At 42.2% G+C, this 27220-nt stretch overlaps 4 non-coding genes and 1 pseudogene across 4 annotated transcripts; 3 read left to right on the plus strand and 2 right to left on the minus strand.

The window, feature by feature from the left end:
* The first annotated feature begins 584 nt into the window (after positions 1–584).
* On the plus strand, positions 585–775 carry LOC117528807. Its single transcript, XR_004565869.1, has one exon. It is a non-coding gene; the product is annotated as a U2 spliceosomal RNA (small nuclear RNA).
* Positions 776–3182: 2407 nt separating this feature from the next.
* Positions 3183–3367, plus strand: LOC117528805. The gene has a single exon (XR_004565867.1). It is a non-coding gene; the product is annotated as a U2 spliceosomal RNA (small nuclear RNA).
* A 15765-nt stretch (positions 3368–19132) lies between these two features.
* LOC117528829 lies at positions 19133–19243 on the minus strand (annotated as a pseudogene).
* A 1264-nt stretch (positions 19244–20507) lies between these two features.
* Positions 20508–20648, minus strand: LOC117528821. Its single transcript, XR_004565881.1, has one exon. It is a non-coding gene; the product is annotated as a U4 spliceosomal RNA (small nuclear RNA).
* A 2272-nt stretch (positions 20649–22920) lies between these two features.
* LOC117528806 lies at positions 22921–23111 on the plus strand. Its single transcript, XR_004565868.1, has one exon. It is a non-coding gene; the product is annotated as a U2 spliceosomal RNA (small nuclear RNA).
* The last annotated feature ends 4109 nt before the right edge of the window (positions 23112–27220 follow it).

Genomic DNA, 27220 nt, shown 5'->3' on the forward strand with positions numbered 1-27220 from the left:
TATGTCAAACATCTTTTATACTGTGTAGCAAGTTCCATAAATAATTGCAGAAAAAAACGTGATTAGGATGAAAAAGGTATTCGAGAAAATAATTGAGACTGAGAAAAAAAATGTCATTTTGCATCTGGCAGCTGTAGTTTGCGCTGCTGTCCACTAGAGAGTGATCGAGGTCCAATCATAAACATTGATAAACAGTTTGTTCAGTCACACTTTATTCAAGACTTTTAGATTATCGACAGCTTCGTTGTGTGCTAAATTGAAATATTTTAAAATACGTCTCAACAGTAATATATATGTATAATGTATTTTTTTTTATTCTGAGGGGGTTGAAAAGTGAACGGTCATTTTTTTTTTATTGGACCAGACCGTATCAAGTGATCGATAAATGAAAGACGGCATGATTTAGATTGCTCCATTTTCTTTAAACAAATGAATTGGAAAATTTTAGTGAATTCATATTCAACTGTTTGTTATATGTTGTATATTTGTGATGTGAAACGATATTATTACATAAATCAGATGTGACACCATAAGTGAAAGTTACTGTACGGTTGAAGTGTTGGCTGTCGAAAGTTGACCTCAGCATCGCTTCTCGGCCTTTTGGCTAAAATCAAGTGTAGTATCTGTTCTTATCAGTTTAATATCTGATACGTTCTCTGTAAGGGGACTATATATTAAATTGATTTTTGCAACACGGAGATGGAGTAGAAGCTTGCTCCGTCCACTCCACGCATCGACCTGATATTGCAGTATTTCCAGGAACGGTGCATCCTTCCCAAACTCGTCTAAAATAAACGTTATTAAGAAACGCTAAGTACACTTTTAGCAATGCAAACATTTTTTGGATAATTTAATCTTTGTGTGAACTCAATAATTTACATCTAAAACCCCACAGAACATACAGACATGTGCTTAATTCTTCTAAGCACATTGGCGCCACATCGTGGCAATAAATGTTATAAACGCAGAAAGCTTTTGCAGTACTTTTATCTGCTGCTGGGTAACCAAGAGCATATCTTTGGAAAATGAAATGAAAAAGGACCTGACTATTCAAAACGAAAAAAGATTTATGAAAATATTGGTGTCTTGTTTTTTCATGCCCCCGTCATGAAAATGTGGTGCTTTTCATGACACGGTTTTATTTTAATTTATTATTATTTATTTATTATTATTTTATTTTTATTTATATAATCCTCCCCCTTGGGGCAGGAGTGGTGGTGGTCACATTGTTAGAGCAGTTGGTTTCAGAGCAGAAGGCTCCTGGTTCATGTTTCTTCACTTAATGTGGAGTTGCGTCAGGAAAGGCATCCGGCGTAAAATTTGGGACAAATCAGCAGGCAGATCTACCTTGGATTTGCTGTGGCGACCCCGAGGCAATTAAATGCCGGGTTGTTGTGCATTTGGAGGCAAAATAGTCACAGCAAGTGTTTCAAGATGTACAGATTCCCTTCAGAGCTTTGAGAAGTAAACTTATTGTTCAGTCCCATGTCCAGTAAAACTCAATTAAACCATCATCGTATAAAACGGATATTTGCAGTCACTGGACAAAAAAAGTCCCAAAGTTTTTGTATTTTTTTCCATGTATTAAATGTTGTATATAACGGATTTTGTCCAACAGAGAATGGTACCTCTTTTCCTCCCCTCCGACTCATCTTTCAGTCCTTTAGAGTTGTTTTTTCATATATATATATATATATATATATATATATATATATATATATATATATATATATATATATATATATATATATATATATAATGTACAATACAAGAACAAGACTCAAACAACAAACATACAAGGCTTAAATGTTACAAATGTACAAAATAAACATGAATATATAAACATATTTTTACAATTCAAATTCGTTCCATATGGTTTTGGTCTTCGGAGCTTTAGTATTCATACAAAAATTTAATGAGGTTAAGTAAGATGAAAGTAAGGAGTCAAATACAACAATTTTGGTCTTTTGATGAGAGTATATATATATATATATATTGGGGGGCATTTTTTATAAAATATACCAAAAATTATATCTCTACAATCAACACCTATTTGTAAAGTAAGTTTTCTATTTACAAACAGGCTTTTGTGTGTATGAAAATCCCCCCAAAAAACATGAATAATTGATTCTTCAGCATTATGACAAAATGAACAAAGAGGGTCAACATTTACGTGTAACTTTGAAATCACACTGTTTATAGGGTAACATCTATGTATCTATGATTTATGAGTTCTCTAATACATTTGCTTTGTGTTTTGATGCTCAAAAATGGTTCAGAATTACCAATAAATAATTCTATGGATTTGTCAACAGTAGGATTATGTACGTAGGTTGACATTAACATTTTAACACCTGAAGGAATTGCATCAAAATCAACAGCAAATTCCTTTGGTAACACTGGGAAATTATGCACACGTAGGAATTCATCTTAAGAGTAAGTAAGGCCATCTTTGTTAAATAATTGATGTACATATATAATCCCATAGTTGAACCATTTTTGCAAGTAAACTGATTTGTGCTTCAAGCATATATCTTGGTTATTCCATATGCAGGAGTTGTGAGGTGAAAAATTGTGCTTATGAACAAGGGACCAAGATAACAACTATGTCAAATATATTTTATACTGTGTAGCAAGTTTCATAAATAATTGCAGAAAAACGTGATTAGGACGAAAAAGTTAATCGAGAAAATAATTGAGATTGAGAAAAAATGTCATTTTGCATCTGGCAGCTGTAGTTTGCGCTGCTGTCCACTAGAGAGTGATCGAGGTCCAATCATAAACATTGATAAACAGTTTAAGTCACACTTTATTCAAGAATTTTAGATTATCGACAGCTTTGTTGTGTGCTAAATTCAAATATTTTAAAATACGTCAACAGTAATATATATGTATAATGTATTTTTTGTTTTCATTCTGAGGGGGTTGAAAACTGAAAAGTCATTTTTTTTATTGGACCAGACCGTATCAAGTGATCGATAAAAGAAAGACGGCATGATTTAGATTGCTCCATTTTCTTTAAACAAATGAATTGGAAAATTTTAGTGAATTCATATTCAACTGTTTGTTATATGTTGTATATTTGTGATGTGAAACGATATTATTACAGTAAATCAGATGTGACACCATAAGTGAAAGTTACTGTACGGTTGAAGTGTTGGCTGTCGAAAGTTGACCTCAGCATCGCTTCTCGGCCTTTTGGCTAAGATCGAGTGTAGTATCTGTTCTTATCAGTTTAATATCTGATACGTTCTCCATAGAAGAACCATATATTAAATTGATTTTTGAAACACGGAGCAGGAGCTTGCTCCGTCCACTCCACGCATCGACCTGGTATTGCAGTATTTCCAGGAACGGTGCATCCTTCCCAAACATGTCTAAAATAAATATCACGAAAGATTAAGTACACGTTCAGCAACGCAAAAAAGTCTTTGGAATACATTTACATCTAAACACCCACAGAACATACAGACATGCGCTTAATACTTCTAAGCACATTGGCTCCACATTGTGGCAATAAATGTTATAAATGCAGAAAGCTTTTGCAGTACTTTTATCTGCTGCTGGGTAACCACTGAGTGCTTGAACAATAATTTAATCACTTTTTAAAAACTTTGCTTCCACCCTGTCAAACTCTGTTCCATCCTGTTAGGTCATTTTTAAAGAATAATTTGACAGCATCATTAAATGTTTAGTATTTTTTGTGTTAATAAATGAGGAATATTAACAGCATAAATGTTTTTTGTGCAGAATTTTGGTATTCTATTTCGTCCTGTGAAATGAGTCCACAAGAAATACCACTTTTTAAAAATTGACACAATATTCATCAGAATTTTTTTTCAAGAATTTAAAAATACTATGATGGCATAAGGGACATATACTATCAAATACAATCATATATGTTTAACACTTACTTTACTAACATTTTATAATAACCATGTGTATGTCCCAAACAGGGTAGAATATCTTCATGACCAGTGTCTGTGCAATCTGCCCATAATTATTATTTTTTTGAGTCTCTGAACTCCCCACCACTGCCCCCTAGCACCATTCTCCACCATTTGGGCAGCATGATGGCTTAGTGGTTAGCACTGTTACCTCACAGTAAGAAGGTCATAGGTTTGATTCCCACCTGAATAGAGTATGTATGTTCTCCCTGTGTTTGCTTGGGTTCCCTCCGGGTTCTCTGGCTTTCTCCCACATTTAAAGACATGCAGGTTAGGTGAATTGGAAACTTTATAATTTTCCAGGTCTCCCTTGCAAAAGAGGTCTTGATCTCAGTGGGACTAACCTGGTTAAGTTAAAATCAATAACACTGTGCCCATTCAAGTTTGTGGGATCCGCCATCTCCCAGGACCTGAACTGGACAGCAAACACACTCACATCAAGAAGGCCCAGCAGAGGATGTTCAGTCTACTATCCAGTGTGTTCTGTGCACGTCCATCATCATCTGGTTTTGTTCAGCAACCAAACAGAACAGAAACAGTCTGTAACAGCAGGTCTGCAGAGAGGATCACTGGTGCTAAACTGACCTCCATCCAGAACTTGCGCAACTGTAGAGTGAAGAAATGGGTGGGAAGAATCACTGTTGGACAAATAAAAGAAGAAGAAAACATGTGATTAGGCTGGTTAAAGAGCATATCTTTGGAAAATGAAATGAAAAATGAGCTGACTATTCAAAACAATATGATTTAGAGAGAATGGTACCTCTTTTCCTCTCCTCCGACTCATCTTTCAGTCCTTTAGAGTTGTTTAAAAAAAAAAAAAAATTGAAAATGTACAATACAAGAACAAGGCTCAAGCAACAAACATACAAGACTTATTCAATTTTTTTTGGGGGGGGGGGGGGGCATTTTTTAGAAAATATACTAAAAAATATATCTCTTCAATCAACATCTATTTCTAAAGTAAGTTTTTTGCATAAGCCAGAACAGGAGTTGTCGTTACAGCAGTTTTTGCATTTAGCAGCTGATAATCTACACACATGCGCAATGAGAGGGAGGAATCCGTCTATAGGGCTGACGTACAGGAGTTTCATCTACGAGTGGAATCTCGTGAGTTATCAATTTGGTACAACCCACATCAAAGTCACTTTTTTGCAAAAACGCCACTGTACTTCATTAACAGAGCCAGTGCTTGTTGTTTTTCTTCCTCCTCAAGATTTTCAAATTCTGGAAAATTCAACTCATTTACCATGGGAGCTGCCTCCTGATTCATGGTAAAAATTACACCAGTATGTGAATTTACAGACACTTGAATCGGTGAATGTTGTCCTACAACATCGACTATTTGCACTGTAGCAATTACCCGACGTGGAGTCAACCAAACATCAGATGTACCTGCGTCGAATTCCCACACACACACACACACACACACACACACACACACACACACACACACACACACACACACACACACACACACACACACACACACACACACACACACACACACACACACACACACACACACGTATCGCTTCTCAAGGCATCTGTTGTTCAGCCAACGCAAAGCGTCAAATTAAATGCAACCCTGCCATAAAACAAAACAAAAAAAGATTTACTTCTGTGCTAATAATTTAGACCATAAAACAATAAAAAAAAAACTCACCAAAAAATTCATTGCATCAGCATGAAACATGGACCCAAGTAATGCCCTGGCCTCCAGCGGAAAAGCTCGCACTTGCCACCCCACTTTTGCTTCTTATAGTAGTCCGTGGGGCAACAGTGACACCCCACGGTTCCATCCGCAACATCCCTCCCCAACAAGAGGCATCGTCGACCCGACAATGTACCACAGAGAACCTATCAAATACCTACAACTTTACTCTAATAGTTTATGTGCCTGCACCGATTGTGGCACCCTATATGGATTTGAGTGCTGTTCCTCAGTTTTCCTAGTTGACCGCCGAGGCTCAGAAACTAAGGGGTGTCGGCTTCCTTTGTGAGATCTTGGCCTGGATGAAACCTGACCTCAGACAATGCATCGTTCACACAATCATTGTTCGACTCTATATTAGGTAAATCACCCATCTCATCCACAATCAAGTCAGTCGACACATCTTATTAAATCAAATCAAATCAATTTTATTTACATAGCGCGAAATCACAACAAACAGCTGCCCCAAGGCCCTTTATATTGTAAGGCAAGGCCATACAATAATTACGGAAAAACCCCAACGGTCAAAATGACCCCCTGTGAGCAAGCACTTGGCGACAGTGGGAAGGAAAAACTCCCTTTTAACAGGAAGAAACCTCCAGCAGAACCAGGCTCAGGGAGGGGCAGTCTTCTGCTGGGACTGGTTGGGGCTGAGGGAGAGAACCAGGAAAAAGACATGCTGTGGAAGAGAGCAGAGATCAATCACTAATGATTAAATGCAGAGTGGTGCATACAGAGCAAAATGAGAAAGAAACACTCAGTGCATCATGGGAACCCCCCAGCAGTCTAAGTCTATAGCAGCATAACTAAGGGATGGTTCAGGGTCACCTGATCCAGGCCTAACTATAAGCTTTAGCAAAAAGGAAAGTTTTAAGCCTAATCTTAAAAGTAGAGAGGGTGTCTGTCTCCCTGATCTGAATTGGGAGCTGGTTCCAGAGGAGAGGAGCCTGAAAGCTGAATGCTCTGCCTCCCATTCTACTCTTACAAACCCTAGGAACTACAAGTAAGCCTGCAGTCTGAGAGAGAAGCGCTCTATTGGGGTGATATGATACTATGAGGTCCCTAAGATAAGATGGGACCTGATTATTCAAAACCTTATAAGTAAGAAGAAGAATTTTAAATTATATTCTAGAATTAACAGGAAGCCAATGAAGAGAGGCCAATATGGGTGAGATATGCTCTCTCCTTCTAGTCCCTGTCAGTACTCTAGCTGCAGCATTTTGAATTAACTGAAGGCTTTTCAGGGAACTTTTAGGACAACCTTGTTGTGTGGGCCGCTGAAGAGGAGGTACTGCTGGCCCACCACCACCAGAGGGCACCCTGCCTGGGCTCCAGGCACCAGAGGGCGCTGCCACCTCACAGGAGCAGCCGGGGTGACAGCTGTCACCTGCGACAGCTGTTACCAATCATCTGATCCGCAGCGGTATATCTGCAAGACGTCATCTCCACTTCTTTGCCGAGATATCGCTCTACCGAGGAGGTAACGTATCCAGCCAATTATATTGTCTTTTGACCATAAATACTTTTTTGCCTTCACGCAGAGAGTGAGTAGAACAGCAGGAGACTGTATTGGACCCCTTTTGGATAAGTACTCACATTCCTGCACTAACAGTGTTTTCCTGACGAGAGGTGGAGGTGGTTTTTCCACCATACGTGTTGCTGGGTGCAGGCGCACCCACATCTGACTGTTTCTGTTCCTCGCCAGCAGTACCAGATCCGACAAGCGGAGGCAGTGGCCACCTGGGAGTTCGGGACTTGGCGGCTCCAGTATTCCCGGGGTTCGGTGGCGGAGGAAATCGTGTGGTTCCGGTTCTGCTTGGGACAGACGTCTCCTATCTTCGAGCCTGCCCACATGACACCTTTGTGATTCGACTTTATTGTCTATTGTTTTAATCGGTTGTGTTTGTTGTGCTTATTTCACAACAGTAAAAGTGCTATTTGACTTCCTTCATTGTCCGTTCATTTGCGCCCCCTGTTGTGGGTCCGTGTTCCTACACTTTCCCAACAGGATATCTCGACCACGTCATGGATCCCGAGGGGCGTCAACCGGCTGTTGAACGGCCAATGGAAGAACAGGGCGCACAGGCGTCCGCAGGAGGAATGATCGGTGAGTTGCAGTGAATCCTCACCGCTTTCACGGCTCGGTTGGATCTAATGACCGAGCAGAACGTCCTCCTTAACCGCAGGGTGGAGGCTCTCGCCGCGCAGGTGGAAGCGCGCCCTCAGGGCGCTGCTGCGGCTCTCCCTCCTGTCGACCCTGTGCGTAACAGTGACGTTCCACAGGTCATTCAACGACCCCTCCCACCTTCCCCGGAAGCATACATAAGCCCTCCAGAGCCGTACGGAGGTTGTGTGGAGACGTGCGCGGACTTTCTTATGCAGTGTTCGCTCGTCTTCGCACAACGTCCCGTCATGTACGCGACTGATGCCAGCAAAATAGCTTATGTGATAAACCTGCTTCGCGGTGAGGCACGCGCTTGGGCTACAGCGCTCTGGGAGCAAAATTCATGGCTCCTTCAGACATATGATGGGTTTGTGAGGGAGTTCAGAACAGTGTTCGATCACCCAAATAGAGGAGAGACCGCTTCAGCCGTGCTGCTGTCAATGAGACAGGGGCGCCGGAGCGCAGCTGCTTATGCAGTCCGCGGAGCGTGCTTTGTTTGTGGCTCGATAGAGCATCAGGTGAGGGACTGCCCGAGCGGTTAAACACCAACGCCCGCCCCTAGAAACTGGGCTAGGGGTGGGCCAAGACATTCACGTGGGACACACCCATATTGCCACACGACTCCCGGTTACAATCCTTTATGAGGATTTAACCCTTCAGGCCCCAGCACTGGTGGACACGGGCTCTGAAGGGAATTTGCTAGACAGCAAATGGGCCAGGGAGGCAGGGCTCCCTCTGGTGGCACTTACTTCTCCTGTGCAAGTACGGGCACTAGATGGCTCCCTACTCCCTTTAATCACACATAAGACACCTCCAGTAACTCTGGTGGTGTCAGGGAACCACCGGGAGGAGATCGAGTTTTTTGTGACTCCTGCCACCTCCCGCGTGATTCTCGGGTTCCCCTGGATGTTAAAACACAATCCCCGGATCGATTGGCCGTCCGGGGTAGTGTTCAGTGGAGCGAGACCTGCCATCGGGTATGTTTAGGTTCCTCGGTTTCTCCCGGTTCCCAGGCTAAGGAGGAGGTCAGAGTCCCGCCCAATCTCGGGACAGTGCCGGTGGAGTACCATGACCTTGTGGACGTGTTCAGCAAGGATCTGGCGCTCACCCTTCCCCCGCACCGCCCGTACGATTGTGCCATTGATTTGGTTCCAGGCGTTGAGTTTCCGTCCAGCAGGCTGTACAACCTCTCACAACCTGAACGCGAATCAATGGAGACCTACATCCGGGACTCTTTAGCTGCCGGGTTGATCCGGAATTCCACCTCCCCGATGGGTGCAGGTTTCTTTTTTGTGGGGAAAAAGGATGGCGGACTACGTCCATGCATTGATTACAGGGGGCTGAATGAAATCACGGTTCGTAACCGATACCCATTGCCCTTGTTGGATTCAGTGTTCACGCCCCTGCATGGAGCCCAAATGTTCACTAAACTAGATCTTAGAAATGCGTATCACCTGGTTCGGATCCGGAAGGGAGACGAGTGGAAGACGGCATTTAACACCCCCTTAGGTCACTTTGAGTACCTGGTCATGCCGTTCGGTCTTACAAACGCCCCCGCGACGTTCCAAGCATTGGTTAATGATGTCTTGCGGGATTTCCTGCACCGATTCGTCTTCGTATATCTGGACGATATACTCATCTTTTCTCCGGATCCTGAGACCCATGTCCGGCATGTACGTCAGGTCCTGCAGCGGTTGTTAGAGAACCGGCTGTTTGTGAAGGGCGAGAAGTGCGAGTGCCACCGCACTTCTTTGTCCTTCCTGGGGTTTATCATCTCCCCTAACTCCGTCGCTCCTGATCCGGCCAAGGTCGCGGCGGTGAGAGACTGGCCCCAACCCACCAGCCGTAGGAAGCTGCAACAGTTCCTCGGCTTTGCTAATTTCTACAGGAGGTTCATTAAGGGCTACAGTCAGGTAGTTAGCCCCCTGACAGCCCTGACCTCACCAAAAGTCCCCTTCACCTGGTCGGATCGTTGCGATGCCACATTCAAGGAGTTGAAACGGCGCTTCTCGTCTGCACCCGTTCTGGTGCAGCCCGATCCTAGTCGCCAGTTAGTGGTTGAAGTGGACGCCTCGGACTCAGGGATAGGAGCTGTGCTTTCCCAGAGCGGGAAGACCGATAAGGTCCTTCACCCGTGTGCCTATTTTTCCCGCAGGTTGACCCCGGCCGAACGGAACTATGACGTCGGCAATCGAGAACTCCTTGCGGTGAAAGAGGCTCTTGAAGAGTGGAGACATCTGTTGGAGGGAACGTCCGTGCCATTCACGGTTTTCACTGACCACCGGAACCTGGAGTATATCAGGACCGCCAAGCGGCTGAACCCCAGGCAAGCCCGCTGATCACTTCCTGTTCCGGAGCACAGCGGTGTTTTTCTGTATCTGTTAGCTGATTAATCTGCGCAGTTAGATTGATCTAGTTATCTAGATTACGATTTGTTTCCCAGTGTAATCTTTACGTGCCTTAACTAAAGCATTCCTTCTGCTGAATCACCTCTAAATTATTTACACATTATTCACTTTGCGTGTTTTTAGGAATCCGCTAGCTTAGCGTAGCTACTAGCTCTTAGCCGATTTAGCATGGCGGCTTCTCCTGTCTCTCCCGCACTTTTCTGCTCTGGGTATGAAATGTTTAGTTATTCCTCGGCCTCCTTTAGCAGTAACGGTACTTGTAATAAGTGTAGCTTATTCGTAGCTTTGGAGGCCAGGCTGGGCGAATTGGAGACTCGGCTCCGCACCGTGGAAAATTCTACAGCTAGCCAGGCCCCTGTAGTCGGTGCGGACCAAGGTAGCTTAGCCGCCGTTAGTTACCCCCTGGCAGATCCCGAGCAGCCGGGAAAGCAGGCTGACTGGGTGACTGTGAGGAGGAAGCGTAGCCCTAAACAGAAGCCCCGTGTACACCGCCAACCCGTTCACATCTCTAACCGTTTTTCCCCACTCGACGACACACCCGCCGAGGATCAAACTCTGGTTATTGGCGACTCTGTTTTGCGAAATGTGAAGTTAGCGACACCAGCAACCATAGTCAATTGTCTTCCGGGGGCCAGAGCAGGCGACATTGAAGGAAATTTGAAACTGCTGGCTAAGGCTAAGCGTAAATTTGGTAAGATTGCAATTCACGTCGGCAGTAATGACACCCGGTTACGCCAATCGGAGGTCACTAAAATTAACATTAAATCGGTGTGTAACTTTGCAAAAACAATGTCGGACTCTGTAAGTTTTCTCTGGGCCCCTCCCCAATCAGACCGGGAGTGACATGTTTAGCCGCATGTTCTCCTTGAATTGCTGGCTGTCTGAGTGGTGTCCAAAAAATGAGGTGGGCTTCATAGATAATTGGCAAAGCTTCTGGGGAAAACCTGGTCTTGTTAGGAGAGACGGCATCCATCCCACTTTGGATGGAGCAGCTCTCATTTCTAGAAATCTGGCCAATTTTCTTAAATCCTCCAAACCGTGACTATCCAGGGTTGGGACCAGGAAGCAGAGTTGTAGTCTTACACACCTCTCTGCAGCTTCTCTCCCCCTGCCATCCCCTCATTACCCCATCCCCGTAGAGACGGTGCCTGCTCCCAGACTACCAATAACCAGCAAAAATCTATTTAAGCATAAAAATTCAAAAAGAAAAAAAAATATAGCACCTTCAACTGCACCACAGACTAAAACAGTTAAATGTGGTCTATTAAACATTAGGTCTCTCTCTTCTAAGTCCCTGTTGGTAAATGATATAATAATTGATCAACATATTGATTTATTCTGCCTTACAGAAACCTGGTTACAGCAGGATGAATATGTTAGTTTAAATGAGTCAACACCCCCGAGTCACACTAACTGTCAGAATGCTCGTAGCACGGGCCGGGGCGGTGGATTAGCAGCAATCTTCCATTCCAGCTTATTAATTAATCAAAAACCCAGACAGAGCTTTAATTCATTTGAAAGCTTGACTCTTAGTCTTGTCCATCCAAATTGGAAGTCCCAAAAACCAGTTTTATTTGTTATTATCTATCGTCCACCTGGTCGTTACTGTGAGTTTCTCTGTGAATTTTCAGACCTTTTGTCTGACTTAGTGCTTAGCTCAGATAAGATAATTATAGTGGGCGATTTTAACATCCACACAGATGCTGAGAATGACAGCCTCAACACTGCATTTAATCTATTATTAGACTCTATTGGCTTTGCTCAAAAAGTAAATGAGTCCACCCACCACTTTAATCATATCTTAGATCTTGTTCTGACTTATGGTATGGAAATTGAAGACTTAACAGTATTCCCTGAAAACTCCCTTCTGTCTGATCATTTCTTAATAACATTTACATTTACTCTGATGGACTACCCAGCAGTGGGGAATAAGTTTCATTACACTAGAAGTCTTTCAGAAAGCGCTGTAACTAGGTTTAAGGATATGATTCCTTCTTTATGTTCTCTAATGCCATATACCAACACAGTGCAGAGTAGCTACCTAAACTCTGTAAGTGAGATAGAGTATCTCGTCAATAGTTTTACATCCTCATTGAAGACAACTTTGGATGCTGTAGCTCCTCTAAAAAAGAGAGCTTTAAATCAGAAGTGCCTGACTCCGTGGTATAACTCACAAACTCGTAGCTTAAAGCAGATAACCCGTAAGTTGGAGAGGAAATGGCGTCTCACTAATTTAGAAGATCTTCACTTAGCCTGGAAAAAGAGTCTGTTGCTCTATAAAAAAAGCCCTCCGTAAAGCTAGGACATCTTTCTACTCATCACTAATTGAAGAAAATAAGAACAACCCCAGGTTTCTTTTCAGCACTGTAGCCAGGCTGACAAAGAGTCAGAGCTCTATTGAGCTGAGTATTCCATTAACTTTAACTAGTAATGACTTCATGACTTTCTTTGCTAACAAAATTTTAACTATTAGAGAAAAATTACTCATAACCATCCCAAAGACGTATCGTTATCTTTGGCTGCTTTCAGTGATGCCTGTATTTGGTTAGACTCTTTCTCTCCGATTGTTCTGTCTGAGTTATTTTCATTAGTTACTTCATCCAAACCATCAACATGTTTATTAGACCCCATTCCTACCAGGCTGCTCAAGGAAGCCCTACCATTATTTAATGCTTCGATCTTAAATATGATCAATCTATCTTTGTTAGTTGGCTATGTACCACAGGCTTTTAAGGTGGCAGTAATTAAACCATTACTTAAAAAGCCATCACTTGACCCAGCTATCTTAGCTAATTATAGGCCAATCTCCAACCTTCCTTTTCTCTCAAAAATTCTTGAAAGGGTAGTTGTAAAACAGCTAACTGATCATCTGCAGAGGAATGGTCTATTTGAAGAGTTTCAGTCAGGTTTTAGAATTCATCATAGTACAGAAACAGCATTAGTGAAGGTTACAAATGATCTTCTTATGGCCTCGGACAGTGGACTCATCTCTGTGCTTGTTCTGTTAGACCTCAGTGCTGCTTTTGATACTGTTGACCATAAAATTTTATTACAGAGATTAGAGCATGCCATAGGTATTAAAGGCACTGCGCTGCGGTGGTTTGAATCATATTTGTCTAATAGATTACAATTTGTTCATGTAAATGGGGAATCTTCTTCACAGACTAAAGTTAATTATGGAGTTCCACAAGGTTCTGTGCTAGGACCAATTTTATTCACTTTATACATGCTTCCCTTAGGCAGTATTATTAGACGGTATTGCTTAAATTTTCATTGTTACGCAGATGATACCCAGCTTTATCTATCCATGAAGCCAGAGGACACACACCAATTAGCTAAACTGCAGGATTGTCTTACAGACATAAAGACATGGATGACCTCTAATTTCCTGCTTTTAAACTCAGATAAAACTGAAGTTATTGTACTTGGCCCACAAATCTTAGAAACATGGTGTCTAACCAGATCCTTACTGTGGATGGCATTACCCTGACCTCTAGTAATACTGTGAGAAATCTTGGAGTCATTTTTGATCAGGATATGTCATTCAAAGCGCATATTAAACAAATATGTAGGACTGCTTTTTTGCATTTACGCAATATCTCTAAAATCAGAAAGGTCTTGTCTCAGAGTGATGCTGAAAAACTAATTCATGCATTTATTTCCTCTAGGCTGGACTATTGTAATTCATTATTATCAGGTTGTCCTAAAAGTTCCCTAAAAAGCCTTCAGTTAATTCAAAATGCTGCAGCTAGAGTACTGACGGGGACTAGAAGGAGAGAGCATATCTCACCCATATTGGCCTCTCTTCATTGGCTTCCTGTTAATTCTAGAATAGAATTTAAAATTCTTCTTCTTACTTATAAGGTTTTGAATAATCAGGTCCCATCTTATCTTAGGGACCTCGTAGTACCATATCACCCCAATAGAGCGCTTCGCTCTCAGACTGCAGGCTTACTTGTAGTTCCTAGGGTTTGTAAGAGTAGAATGGGAGGCAGAGCCTTCAGCTTTCAGGCTCCTCTCCTGTGGAACCAGCTCCCAATTCAGATCAGGGAGACAGACACCCTCTCTACTTTAAGATTAGGCTTAAAACTTTCCTTTTTGCTAAAGCTTATAGTTAGGGCTGGATCAGGTGACCCTGAACCATCCCTTAGTTATGCTGCTATAGACGTAGACTGCTGGGGGGTTCCCATGATGCACTGTTTCTTTCTCTTTTTGCTCTGTATGCACCACTCTGCATTTAATCATTAGTGATCGATCTCTGCTCCCCTCCACAGCATGTCTTTTTCCTGGTTCTCTCCCTCAGCCCCAACCAGTCCCAGCAGAAGACTGCCCCTCCCTGAGCCTGGTTCTGCTGGAGGTTTCTTCCTGTTAAAAGGGAGTTTTTCCTTCCCACTGTAGCCAAGTGCTTGCTCACAGGGGGTCGTTTTGACCGTTGGGGTTTTACATAATTATTGTATGGCCTTGCCTTACAATATAAAGCGCCTTGCGGCAACTGTTTGTTGTGATTTGGCGCTATATAAAAAAATTGATTGATTGATTGATTGTTCTTCGGCCGTTTTGACTTCCGGATCACCTACCGTCCCGGGACCAAAAACCAGAGATCGGATGCCTTGTCCCGGGTACATGAAGATGAAGTCAAAGCGGAGTTGTCGGATCCACCGGAACCCATCATCCCGGAGTCCACTATCGTGGCCACCCTCACCTGGGACGTAGAGAGAACCGTCCGGGAGGCCCTGGCACGAAGCCCGGACCCCGGAACTGGGCCGAAGAACAGACTCTACGTCCCACCAGAGGCTAGGGCTGCAGTCCTGGACTTCTGTCACGGCTCCAAGCTCTCCTGTCATCCAGGGGTGTGAAGAACCGTGGCAGTTGTCCGGCAGCGCTTCTGGTGGGCATCCCTAGAGGCCGACGTCCGGGATTATATCCAGGCCTGCACCACCTGCGCCAGGGGCAAGGCTGATCATCGCAGGGCTTCGGGACTGCTCCAGCCGCTGCCCGTGCCTCATCGCCCCTGGTCCCACATCGGCCTGGATTTTGTCACGGGCCTCCCGCCGTCCCAGGGCAACACCACCATCCTCACGATAGTGGACCGATTCTCCAAGGCGGCCCACTTCGTGGCCCTCCCGAAGCTCCCGACGGCCCAGGAGACAGCGGACCTCCTGGTCCACCACGTCGTCCGGCTGCATGGGATTCCAACAGACATAGTCTTCAATCGCGGTCCCCAGTTCTCCTCACAAGTCTGGAGGAGCTTCTGCCGGGAACTGGGGGCCACGGTGAGTCTCTCATCCGGGTATCATCCCCAGACCAACGGGCAAGCAGAACGGGCCAATCAGGAGGTGGAACAGGCCCTGCGTTGCGTGACGGCCGCACACCCGGCGGCCTGGAGTACCCATTTGGCCTGGATCGAGTATGCCCATAACAGCCAGGTGTCGTCAGCCACCGGCCTCTCCCCTTTTGAGGTGTGTCTGGGGTACCAGCCTCCTTTGTTTCCGGTGGTTGAGGGAGAGGTCGGTGTGCCCTCGGTCCAGGTCCACCTGCGGAAGTGCCGTCGGGTGTGGCGTGCCGCCCGTTCTGCTTTGCTGAGGGCCCGGATGAGGACGAAAGCCCATGCAGACCGTCGGCGGACCCCGGCCCCTACGTATCGGCCAGGGCAGGAGGTGTGGTTGTCAACAAAGGACATTCCCCTCCAAGTGGTCTCACCTAAACTGCAGGATCGGTACATCGGTCCATTTAAAATCCTCAAGGTCATCAGTCCAGCCGCGGTGAGGCTTCAGCTTCCGGCCTCACTGCGGATCCATCCCGTTTTCCATGTGTCCCAGATTAAGCCACATCACACCTCACCCCTCTGTACTCCGGGTCCGGCACCACCTCCTGCCCGGATCATCGATGGCGAGCCGGCTTGGACTGTGCGCCGGCTCTTGGATGTCCGTAGGATGGGCCGGGGCTTCCAGTATTTGGTGGACTGGGAGGGGTACGGCCCCCGAAGAACGCTCCTGGGTGAAGAGGAGCTTCATCCTGGACCCGGCCCTCCTGGCCGATTTCTACCGCCGCCACCCGGACAAGCCTGGTCGGGTGCCATTAGGCGCCCGTTGAGGGGGGGGTCCTGTTGTGTGGGCCGCTGAAGAGGAGGTACTGCTGGCCCACCACCACCAGAGGGCACCCTGCCTGGAGTGCGGGCTCCAGGCACCAGAGGGCGCTGCCACCTCACAGGAGCAGCCGGGGTGACAGCTGTCACCTGCGACAGCTGTTACCAATCATCTGATCCGCAGCGGTATATCTGCAAGACGTCATCTCCACTTCTTTGCCGATATATCGCTCTACCGAGGAGGTAACGTATCCAGCCAATTATATTGTCTTTTGACCATAAATACTTTTTTGCCTTCACGCAGAGAGTGAGTAGAACAGCAGGAGACTGTATTGGACCCCTTTTGGAAAAGTACTCACATTCCTGCACTAACAGTGTTTTCCTGACGAGAGGTGGAGGTGGTTTTTCCACCATACGTGTTGCTGGGTGCAGGCGCACCCACATCTGACTGTTTCTGTTCCTCGCCAGCAGTACCAGATCCGACAAGCGGAGGCAGTGGCCACCTGGGAGTTCGGGACTTGGCGGCTCCAGTATTCCCGGGGTTCGGTGGCGGAGGAAATCGTGTGGTTCCGGTTCTGCTTGGGACAGACGTCTCCTATCTTCGAGCCTGCCCACATGACACCTTTGTGATTCGACTTTATTGTCTATTGTTGTAATCGGTTGTGTTTGTTGTGCTTATTTCACAACAGTAAAAGTGCTATTTGACTTCCTCCATTGTCCGTTCATTTGCGCCCCCTGTTGTGGGTCCGTGTTCCTACACTTTCCCAACAAACCTGATAATAATGAATTACAATAGTCCAGCCTAGAGGAAATAAATGCATGAATTAGTTTTTCAGCATCACTCTGAGACAAGACCTTTCTAATTTTAGAGATATTGCGCAAATGCAAAAAAGCAATACTGCCTAAGGGAAGCATGTATAAAGTGAATAAAATTGGTCCTAGCAAGAACCTTGTGGAACTCCATAATTAACCTTAGTCTGTGAAGAAGATTCCCCATTTACATGAACAAATTGTAATCTATTAGATAAATATGATTCAAACCACTGCAGCGCAGTGCCTTTAATACCTATGGCATGCTCTAATCTCTGTAATAAAATGTTATGGTCAACAGTATCAAAAGCAGCACTGAGGTCTAACAGAACAAGCACAGAGATGAGTACACTGTCTGAGGCCATAAGAAGATCATTTGTAACCTTCACTAATGCTGTTTCTGTACTATGATGGATTCTAAAACCTGACTGAAACTCCTCAAATAGACCATTCCTCTGCAGATGATCAGTTAGCTGTTTTACAACTACCCTTTCAAGAATTTTTGAGAGAAAACGAAGGTTGGAGATTGGCCTATAATTAGCTAAGATAGCTGGGTCAAGTGATGGCTTTTTAAGTAATGGTTTAATTACTGCCACCTTAAAAGCCTGTGGTACATAGCCAACTAATAAAGATAGATTGATCATATTTAAGATCGAAGCATTAATTAATGGTAGGGCTTCCTTGAGCAGCCTGGTAGGAATGGGGTCTAATAGACATGTTGATGGTTTGGAGGAAGTAACTAATGAAAATAACTCAGACAGAACAATCGGAGAGAAAGAGTCTAACCAAATACCAGCATTACTGAAAGCAGCCAAAGATAACGATATGTCTTTGGGATGGTTATGAGTAATTTTTTCTCTAATAGTTAGAATTTTATTAGCAAAGAAAGTCATGAAGTCATTACTAGTTAAAGTTAAAGGAATACTCGGCTCAATAGAGCTCTGACTCTTTGTCAGCCTGGCTACAGTGCTGAAAAGAAACCTGGGGTTGTTCTTATTTTCTTCAATTAGTGATGAGTAGTAAGATGTCCTAGCTTTACGGAGGGCTTTTTTTTTTATAGAGCAACAGACTCTTTTTCCAGGCTAAGTGAAGATCTTCTAAATTAGTGAGACGCCATTTCCTCTCCAACTTACAGGTTATCTGCTTTAAGCTGCGAGTTTGTGAGTTATACCACGGAGTCAGGCACTTCTGATTTAAGGCTCTCTTTTTCAGAGGAGCTACAGCATCCAAAGTTGTCTTCAATGAGGATGTAAAACTATTGACAAGATACTCTATCTCACTCACAGAGTTTAGGTACCTACTCTGCACTGTGTTGGTATATGGCATTAGAGAACATAAAGAAGGAATCATATCCTTAAACCTAGTTACAGCGCTTTCTGAAAGACTTCTAGTGTAATGAAACTTATTCCCCACTGCTGGGTAGTCCATCAGAGTAAATGTAAATGTTATTAAGAAATGATCAGAAAATTCACAGAGAAACTCACAGTAACGACCAGGTGGATGATAGATAATAACAAATAAGACTGGTTTTTGGGACTTCCAATTTGGATGGACAAGACTAAGAGTCAAGCTTTCAAATGAATTAAAGCTCTGTCTGGGTTTTGGATTAATTAATAAGGTGGAATGGAAGATTGCTGCTAATCCTCCGCCTCGGCCCGTGCTACGAGCATTCTGGCAGTTAGTGTGACTCGGGGGTGTTGACTCATTTAAACTAACATATTCATCCTGCTGTAACCAGGTTTCTGTAAGGCAGAATAAATCAAAATGTTGATCAATTATTATATCATTTACTAACAGGGACTTAGAAGAGAGAGACCTAATGTTTAATAGACCACATTTAACTGTTTTAGTCTGTGGTGCAGTTGAAGGTGCTATATTATTTTTTCTTTTTGAATTTTTATGCTTAAATAGACTTTTGCTGGTTATTGGTGGTCTGGGAGCAGGCACCGTCTCTACGGGGATGGGGTAATGAGGGGATGGCAGGGGGAGAGAAGCTGCAGAGAGGTGTGTAAGACTACAACTCTGCTTATTGGCGGGTTATTGGGTAAAGTTTTCAACTAGCAATAATCGCGCCTCGATTAAACCTCATAGACTACGATACTGCCACTGCACAAAGATGACGTCACAAACGAGAAGAGAGGAATGTGACTCCTCTCTGTACACTCCTCTGTCAGGGTTTCAGCTACTGGGCTCAAAACAATAAATCTGAAGGACACATTCAGCTGCATACAGCCGAAATAGATTTAAAAACAGAAGAACATTTTAGTAACTTAAGACACATTTGTTCTCTTTTTCCAACTTTTATTCAAACAAACTTTCTCGTTTCCGTTCTTGGTTCCATGTTGATGTAAATATTTTGATGACACTGTTGATCTTTGAAAATAAATACTTGTCTGTGTTTAAAGTATTACATGACAAAACCTTCGACTTTCCCTCATGTTCATTTTTATCTCTTCGGTTTTTTAATTTAATTTGATGTGCTGTTGTCACCCTGAATAAAGTGGAAATAGAAAGCAAACACTAAACAACAACAAAAGACACGTCACATGTGGTCAGAGGAGACTAATATGAACATTGTTATGAATCTCACATGAAGGTAAAAGTGACCAGTGTTCAACTTTCATTTAATTCAGGCCAGATTTGGGTGTTTTGGCTTAAAAAGTAGCAATTTTTTTGAGACACCAGTCAAATTCAAATCACTTTAACAATTCATTTCAATAATGAAAGAAAAAAAAAAAACATAATTCAGCAGAGAATTGTCAGACAGTCAAATACAGCAGATATGAGTTCAAAAGAACACAACATGCTTGGAATGCTCAATTCCTTTATACAAGTCGCTTCAATGACAGTCAAAAATCACAATGCAGTTTAGGACTTGACCACTTTATCTAATTTCAAGATAATAAAAATGACAGGTTAAATCATGAATTTGTTATTCTGTGGTTACCATGTGAGAAAAGCAGCAAATGAATCAGAACAAGTCCTCATTAGTAAAGTCCACAGTCGAAGTTGACAGTGAAGCACTATGGGAAGTGAAGGCCAGAAAAGTCCTTGGACAGTCACCTGAAACACAGACAGCTGAAATTCTTCACTGTCTCTTGTCAGTCAACATATTCTAAAATCAAAGTAATACTTCATACTGCCTGTGGACATTATGTTGTTTTATTTTTTTGTGAAAAGTCAAGGAGGTAATGTTACACATTTGGTTTACAGCTGCTATAGTGTCAAAGGAAGGAGAAAAAACTTTGAAATTTGTTAACTGAAGAAAAAACAAATAGCCATCCAAACATCACTGACTAAAAATGAATCAGTTCTTTTATTAATATAAACTGGAATTTTTATTTTTTTTTATAGAAGCAAGTTATTTTTAACACATTCTCAGTCTTATGAAAGACTGTCAAAAACTGCCATTGCTGACTGTATTTCAAGTCATCAAGGCGGGTTATTGGGTAAAGTTTTCAACTAGCAATAATTGCGCCTCAGTTAAACCTCATAGGCTACGATACTGCCACTGCGCAAAGATGACATCACAAACGAGACGAGAGGAATGTGACTCCTCTCTGTACACTCCTCTGTCAGGGTTTCAGCTACTGGGCTCAAAACAATAAATCTGAAGGACACATTCAGCTGCATACAGCCGAAATAGATTTAAAAACAGAAGAGTCCTATTGTATTGAGGACATTTTATTCACTTAAGACACATTTGTTAATATTTTCCACCAGTTATTCGAACTCTTCCGAAGTTTTTCTCAGTTTTTTTTAATTTTTTTATTAGATAAACATATTTTTACAATTCAAATTCGTTCCATATTGGTTTGGTCTTTGGAGATTCAGTATTCATATTTAATGAGGTTAAGTAAGATAGTAAGGTGTCAAATACAACAATTTGGGGCTTTTTATGAGAGTATTTACAGCTATGAATATAAAATGTTGCCATCATTAAGAGCAGATTCAAAATTACTTTTGGGGGGGCGGAGGGGAGCATTTTTAGAAACTATACCAAAAATTATATCTCTACAATCAAAATCTATTTCTAAAGTAACTTTTCTATTTACAAACAGGCCTATATCCTTACAAAAATTTTGTGTGTATGGAAATTCCTCCCAAAAAACATGAATGATTGATTTTTCAGCATAATGACAAAGTGAACAAAGAGGGTCAACATTATGTGAAACTTTGAAATCACACTGTTTACGGGGTAACATCTATGTAAAATCTTAAAGCACCCCTCACGCATCTTATTAGTGACTTTTTTTTTTTTTTGGTAATTGCCAAACAGAGTTCCACTGAATATCAGAAAATAAATTGTCCCAAACAAATACAGAGGTTGGTTTGCTGACTGAGTCCCGATTTATGAGTTATCTTGACTCTCAAAAATGGTTCTGAGTTGTGAGTTGTGGAGTATTTACAGCTATGAATATAAAATTTGGCCATCATTAAGAGCAGATTCAATATATATATATATATATATATATTGGGGGGCATTTTTTATAAAATATACCAAAAATTATATCTCTACAATCAACATCTATTTGTAAAGTAAGTTTTCTATTTACAAACAGGCTTTTGTGTGTATGAAAATCCCCCCGCCCAAAAAACATGAATAATTGATTCTTCAGCATTATGACAAAATGAGCAAAGAGGGTCAACATTTACGTGTAACTTTGAAATCACACTGTTTATGGGGTAACATCTATGTAAAATCTTAAGGCACCCCTCATGTATCTTAGTGACATTTTTTTTTTTTTTGGTAATTGCCAAAGAGAGTTCCACTCAATATCAGAAAATAAATTGTCCCAAACAAATACAGAGGTTGGTTTGCTGACTGAGTCCCGATTTATGAGTTCTCTAATACATTTGCTTTGTGTTTTGACGCTCACAAATGGTTCAGAATTACCAATAAATAATTCTATGGATTGGTCAACAGCAGGATTATGTACGTAGGTTGACATTAACATTTTAACACCTGAAGGAATTGCATCAAAACCAACAACAAATTCCTTTGGTAACACTGGGAAATTATGCACACGTAAGAATTCATCTCAAGCGTAAGTAAGGCCATCTTTGTTAAATAATTGATGTACATATATAATCCCATAGTTGAACCATTTTTGCAAGTAAATTGATTTGTGCTTCAAGCATATATCTTAGTTATTCCATTTATAGTAGTTTTGAGGTGAAAAATTGTGCTGAACAAGGGACCAGGATAACAACTATGTCAAACATCTTTTATACTGTGTAGCAAGTTCCATAAATAATTGCAGAAAAAAACGTGATTAGGATGAAAAAGGTATTCGAGAAAATAATTGAGACTGAGAAAAAAAATGTCATTTTGCATCTGGCAGCTGTAGTTTGCGCTGCTGTCCACTAGAGAGTGATCGAGGTCCAATCATAAACATTGATAAACAGTTGTTCAGTCACACTTTATTCAAGACTTTTAGATTATCGACAGCTTCGTTGTGTGCTAAATTCAAATATTTTAAAATACGTCTCAACAGTAATATATATGTATAATGTATTTTTTTTTATTCTGAGGGGGTTGAAAGTGAACGGTCATTTTTTTTTATTGGACCAGACCGTATCAAGTGATCGATAAATGAAAGACGGCATGATTTAGATTGCTCCATTTTCTTTAAACAAATGATTGGAAAATTGTAGTCAATTCATATTCAACTGTTTGTTATATGTTGTATATTTGTGATGTGAAACGATATTATTACAGTAAATCAGATGTGACACCATAAGTGAAAGTTACTGTACGGTTGAAGTGTTGGCTGTCGAAAGTTGACCTCAGCATCGCTTCTCGGCCTTTTGGCTAAGATCAAGTGTAGTATCTGTTCTTATCAGTTTAATATCTGATACGTTCTCTATAAGGAGACCATATATTAAATTGATTTTTGCAACACGGAGATGGAGTAGGAGCTTGCTTCGTCCGCTCCACGCATCGACCTGATATTGCAGTATTTCCAGGAACAGTGCATCCTTCCCAAACTTGTCTAAAATAATTCATTAAGAAAGATTACGTTACACTTTCATCAACGCAAAAAGTCTCTTGGAATACCTAATCTTTGATGTGAACTCAGAATTACATTACACCTAACACCCACAGAACATACAGACATGCGCTCTTTAATTACTTCTAAGCACATTGGCTCCACATTGTGGCAATATAAATGTTATAACGCAGAAGCTTTTGCCGTAACTTTTATCTGCCTGCTGGGTAACCACTGAGTGCTTGAACAATAATTTCATCACTTTTTAAAAACTTTGCTTCCACCCTGTCAAACTCTGTTCCATCCTGTTAGGTCATTTTTAAAGAATAATTTGACAGCATCATTAAATGTTTAGTATTTTTTGTGTTAATAAATGAGGAATATTAACAGCATAAATGTTTTTTGTGCAAAATTTTGGTTCTATTTCGTCCTGTGAAATGAGTCCACAAGAAATACCACTTTTTAAAAATTGACACAATATTCATCAGAAATTTTTTCAAGAATTTTAAAATACTATGATGGCATAAGGGACATATACTATCAAATACAATCATATATGTTTAACACTTACTTTACTACATTTTATAATAACCATGTGTATGTCCCAAACAGGGTAGAATATCTTCATGACCAGTGTCTGTGCAATCTGCCCATAATTATTATTTTTTTGAGTCTCTGAACTCCCCACCACTGCCCCCTAGCACCATTCTCCACCATTTGGGCAGCATGATGGCTTAGTGGTCGGCACTGTTACCTCACAGTAAGAAGGTCATAGGTTTGATTCCCACCTGAATAGAGTATGTATGTTCTCCCTGTGTTTGCTTGGGTTCCCTCCGGGTTCTCTGGCTTTCTCCCACATTTAAAGACATGCAGGTTAGGTGAATTGGAAACTTTATAATTTCCAGGTCTCCCTTGCAAAGAGGTCTTGATCTCAGTGGGACTAACCTGGTTAAGTTAAAATCAATAACACTGTGCCCATTCAAGTTTGTGGGATCCGCCATCTCCCAGGACCTGAACTGGACAGCAAACACACTCACATCAAGAAGGCCCAGCAGAGGATGTTCAGTCTACTATCCAGTGTGTTCTGTGCACGTCCATCATCATCTGGTTTTGTTCAGCAACCAAACAGAACAGAAACAGTCTGTAACAGCAGGTCTGCAGAGAGGATCACTGGTGCTAAACTGACCTCCATCCAGAACTTGCGCAACTGTAGAGTGAAGAAATGGGTGGGAAGAATCACTGTTGGACAAATAAAAGAAGAAGAAAACATGTGATTAGGCTGGTTAAAGAGCATATCTTTGGAAAATGAAATGAAAAATGAGCTGACTATTCAAAACAATATGATTTAGAGAGAATGGTACCTCTTTTCCTCTCCTCCGACTCATCTTTCAGTCCTTTAGAGTTGTTTAAAAAAAAAAAAAAATTGAAAATGTACAATACAAGAACAAGGCTCAAGCAACAAACATACAAGACTTAAATGTTACAAATGTACAAAATAAACATGAATATATAAACATATTTGTACAATTCAAATTTGTTCCATATGGTTTTGGTCTTCGGAGCTTTAGTATTCATACAAAAATTTAATGAAGTCAAGTAAGATGAAAGTAAGGAGTCAAATACAACAATTTTGGGCTTTTGAAGAGAGTATTTACAGCTATGAATATAAAATCTGGCCATCATTAAGAGCAGATTCAATTTTTTTTTTTTTTTTTTTTTTTTTTTTGGGGGGGGGGGGGGCATTTTTTTAGAAAATATACTAAAAAATATATCTCTTCAATCAACATCTATTTCTAAAGTAAGTTTTTTGCATAAGCCAGAACAGGAGTTGTCGTTACAGCAGTTTTTGCATTTAGCAGCTGATAATCTACACACATGCGCAATGAGAGGGGAAATCCGTCTATAGGGCTGACGTACAGGAGTTTCATCTACGAGTGGAATCTCGTGAGTTATCAATTTGGTACAACCCACATCAAAGTCACTTTTTGCAAAAACGCCACTGACTTCATTAACAGAGCCAGTGCTTGTTGTTTTCTTCCTCCTCAAGATTTTCAAATTCTGGAAAATTCAACTCATTTACCATGGGAGTTGCCTCCTGATTCATGGTAAAAATTACACCAGTATGTGAATTTACAGACACTTGAATCGGTGAATGTTGTCCTACAACATCGACTATTTGCACTGTAGCAATTACCCGACGTGGAGTCAACCAAACATCAGATGTACCTGCGTCGAATTCCCACACACACACACACACACACACACACACACACACACACACACACACACACACACACACACACACACACACACACACACACACACCACACAACACCACACACACACACACACACGTTCTCTCTCAAGGCATCTGGTTCAGCCAACGCAAAGCGTCAAATTAAATGCAACCCTGCCATAAACAAACAAAACAAAAAAAGATTTACTTCTGTGCTAAAATTTAGACCATAAAACAATAAAAAAAAAACTCACCAAAAATTCATTGCATCAGCATGAAACATGGACCCAAGTAATGCCCTGGCCTCCAGCGGAAAAGCTCGCACTTGCCACCCCACTTTTGCTTCTTATAGTAGTCCGTGGGGCAACAGTGACACCCCCGGTTCCATCCGCAACATCCCTCCCCCCAACAAGAGGCATCGTCGACCCGACAATGTACCACAGAGAACCTATCAAATACCTACAACTTTACTCTAATAGTTTATGTGCCTGCACCGATTGCGGCACCCTATATGGATTTGAGTGCTGTTCCTCAGTTTTCCTAGTTGACCGCCGAGGCTCAGAAACTAAGGGGTGTCGGCTTCCTTCGTGAGATCTTGGCCTGGATGAATCCTGACCTCAGACAATGCATCGTTCACACAATCATTGTTCGACTCTATATTAGGTAAATCACCCATCTCATCCACAATCAAGTCAGTCGACACATCTTATTAAATCAAATCAAATCAATTTTATTTACATAGCGCGAAATCACAACAAACAGCTGCCCCAAGGCCCTTTATATTGTAAGGCAAGGCCATACAATAATTACGGAAAAACCAACGGTCAAAATGACCCCCTGTGAGCAAGCACTTGGCGACAGTGGGAAGAAAAACTCCCTTTTAACAGGAAGAAACCTCCAGCAGACCAGGCTCAGGGGGGGCAGTCTTCTGCTGGGACTGGTTGGGGCTGAGGGGAGAACCAGGAAAAAGACATGCTGCGGAAGAGAGTAGAGATCAATCACTAATGATTAAATGCAGAGTGGTGCATACAGAGCAAAATGAGAAAGAAACACTCAGTGCATCATGGGAACCCCCCAGCAGTCTAAGTCTATAGCAGCATAACTAAGGGATGGTTCAGGGTCACCTGATCCAGGCCTAACTATAAGCTTTAGCAAAAAGGAAAGTTTTAAGCCTAATCTTAAAAGTAGAGAGGTGTCTGTCTCCCTGATCTGAATTGGGAGCTGGTTCCAGAGGAGAGGAGCCTGAAAGCTGAAGGCTCTGCCTCCCATTCTACTCTTACAAACCCTAGGAACTACAAGTAAGCCTGCAGTCTGAGAGAGAAGCGCTCTATTGGAGTGATATGATACTATGAGGTCCCTAAGATAAGATGGGACCTGATTATTCAAAACCTTATAAGTAAGAAGAAGAATTTTAAATTATATTCTAGAAATTAACAGGAAGCCAATGAAGAGAGGCCAATATGGGTGAGATATGCTCTCTCCTTCTAGTCCCTGTCAGTACTCTAGCTGCAGCATTTTGAATTAACTGAAGGCTTTTCAGGGAACTTTTAGGACAACCTTGTTGTGTGGGGCCGCTGAAGAGGAGGTACTGCTGGCCCACCACCACCAGAGGGCACCCTGCCTGGAGTGCGGGCTCCAGGCACCAGAGGGCGCTGCCACCTCACAGGAGCAGCCGGGGTGACAGCTGTCACCTGCGACAGCTGTTACCATCATCTGATCCGCAGCGGTATATCTGCAAGATGTCATCTCCACTTCTTTGCCGAGATATCGCTCTACCGAGGAGGGTAACGTATCCAGCCAATTATATTGTCTTTTGACCATAAATACTTTTTGCCTTCACGCAGAGAGTGAGTAGAACAGCAGGAG

This window comes from Thalassophryne amazonica, chromosome 16 (genome assembly GCF_902500255.1).
Source record: "Thalassophryne amazonica chromosome 16, fThaAma1.1, whole genome shotgun sequence".
In the NCBI taxonomy this organism is placed as follows: Eukaryota; Metazoa; Chordata; class Actinopteri; order Batrachoidiformes; family Batrachoididae; genus Thalassophryne; species Thalassophryne amazonica.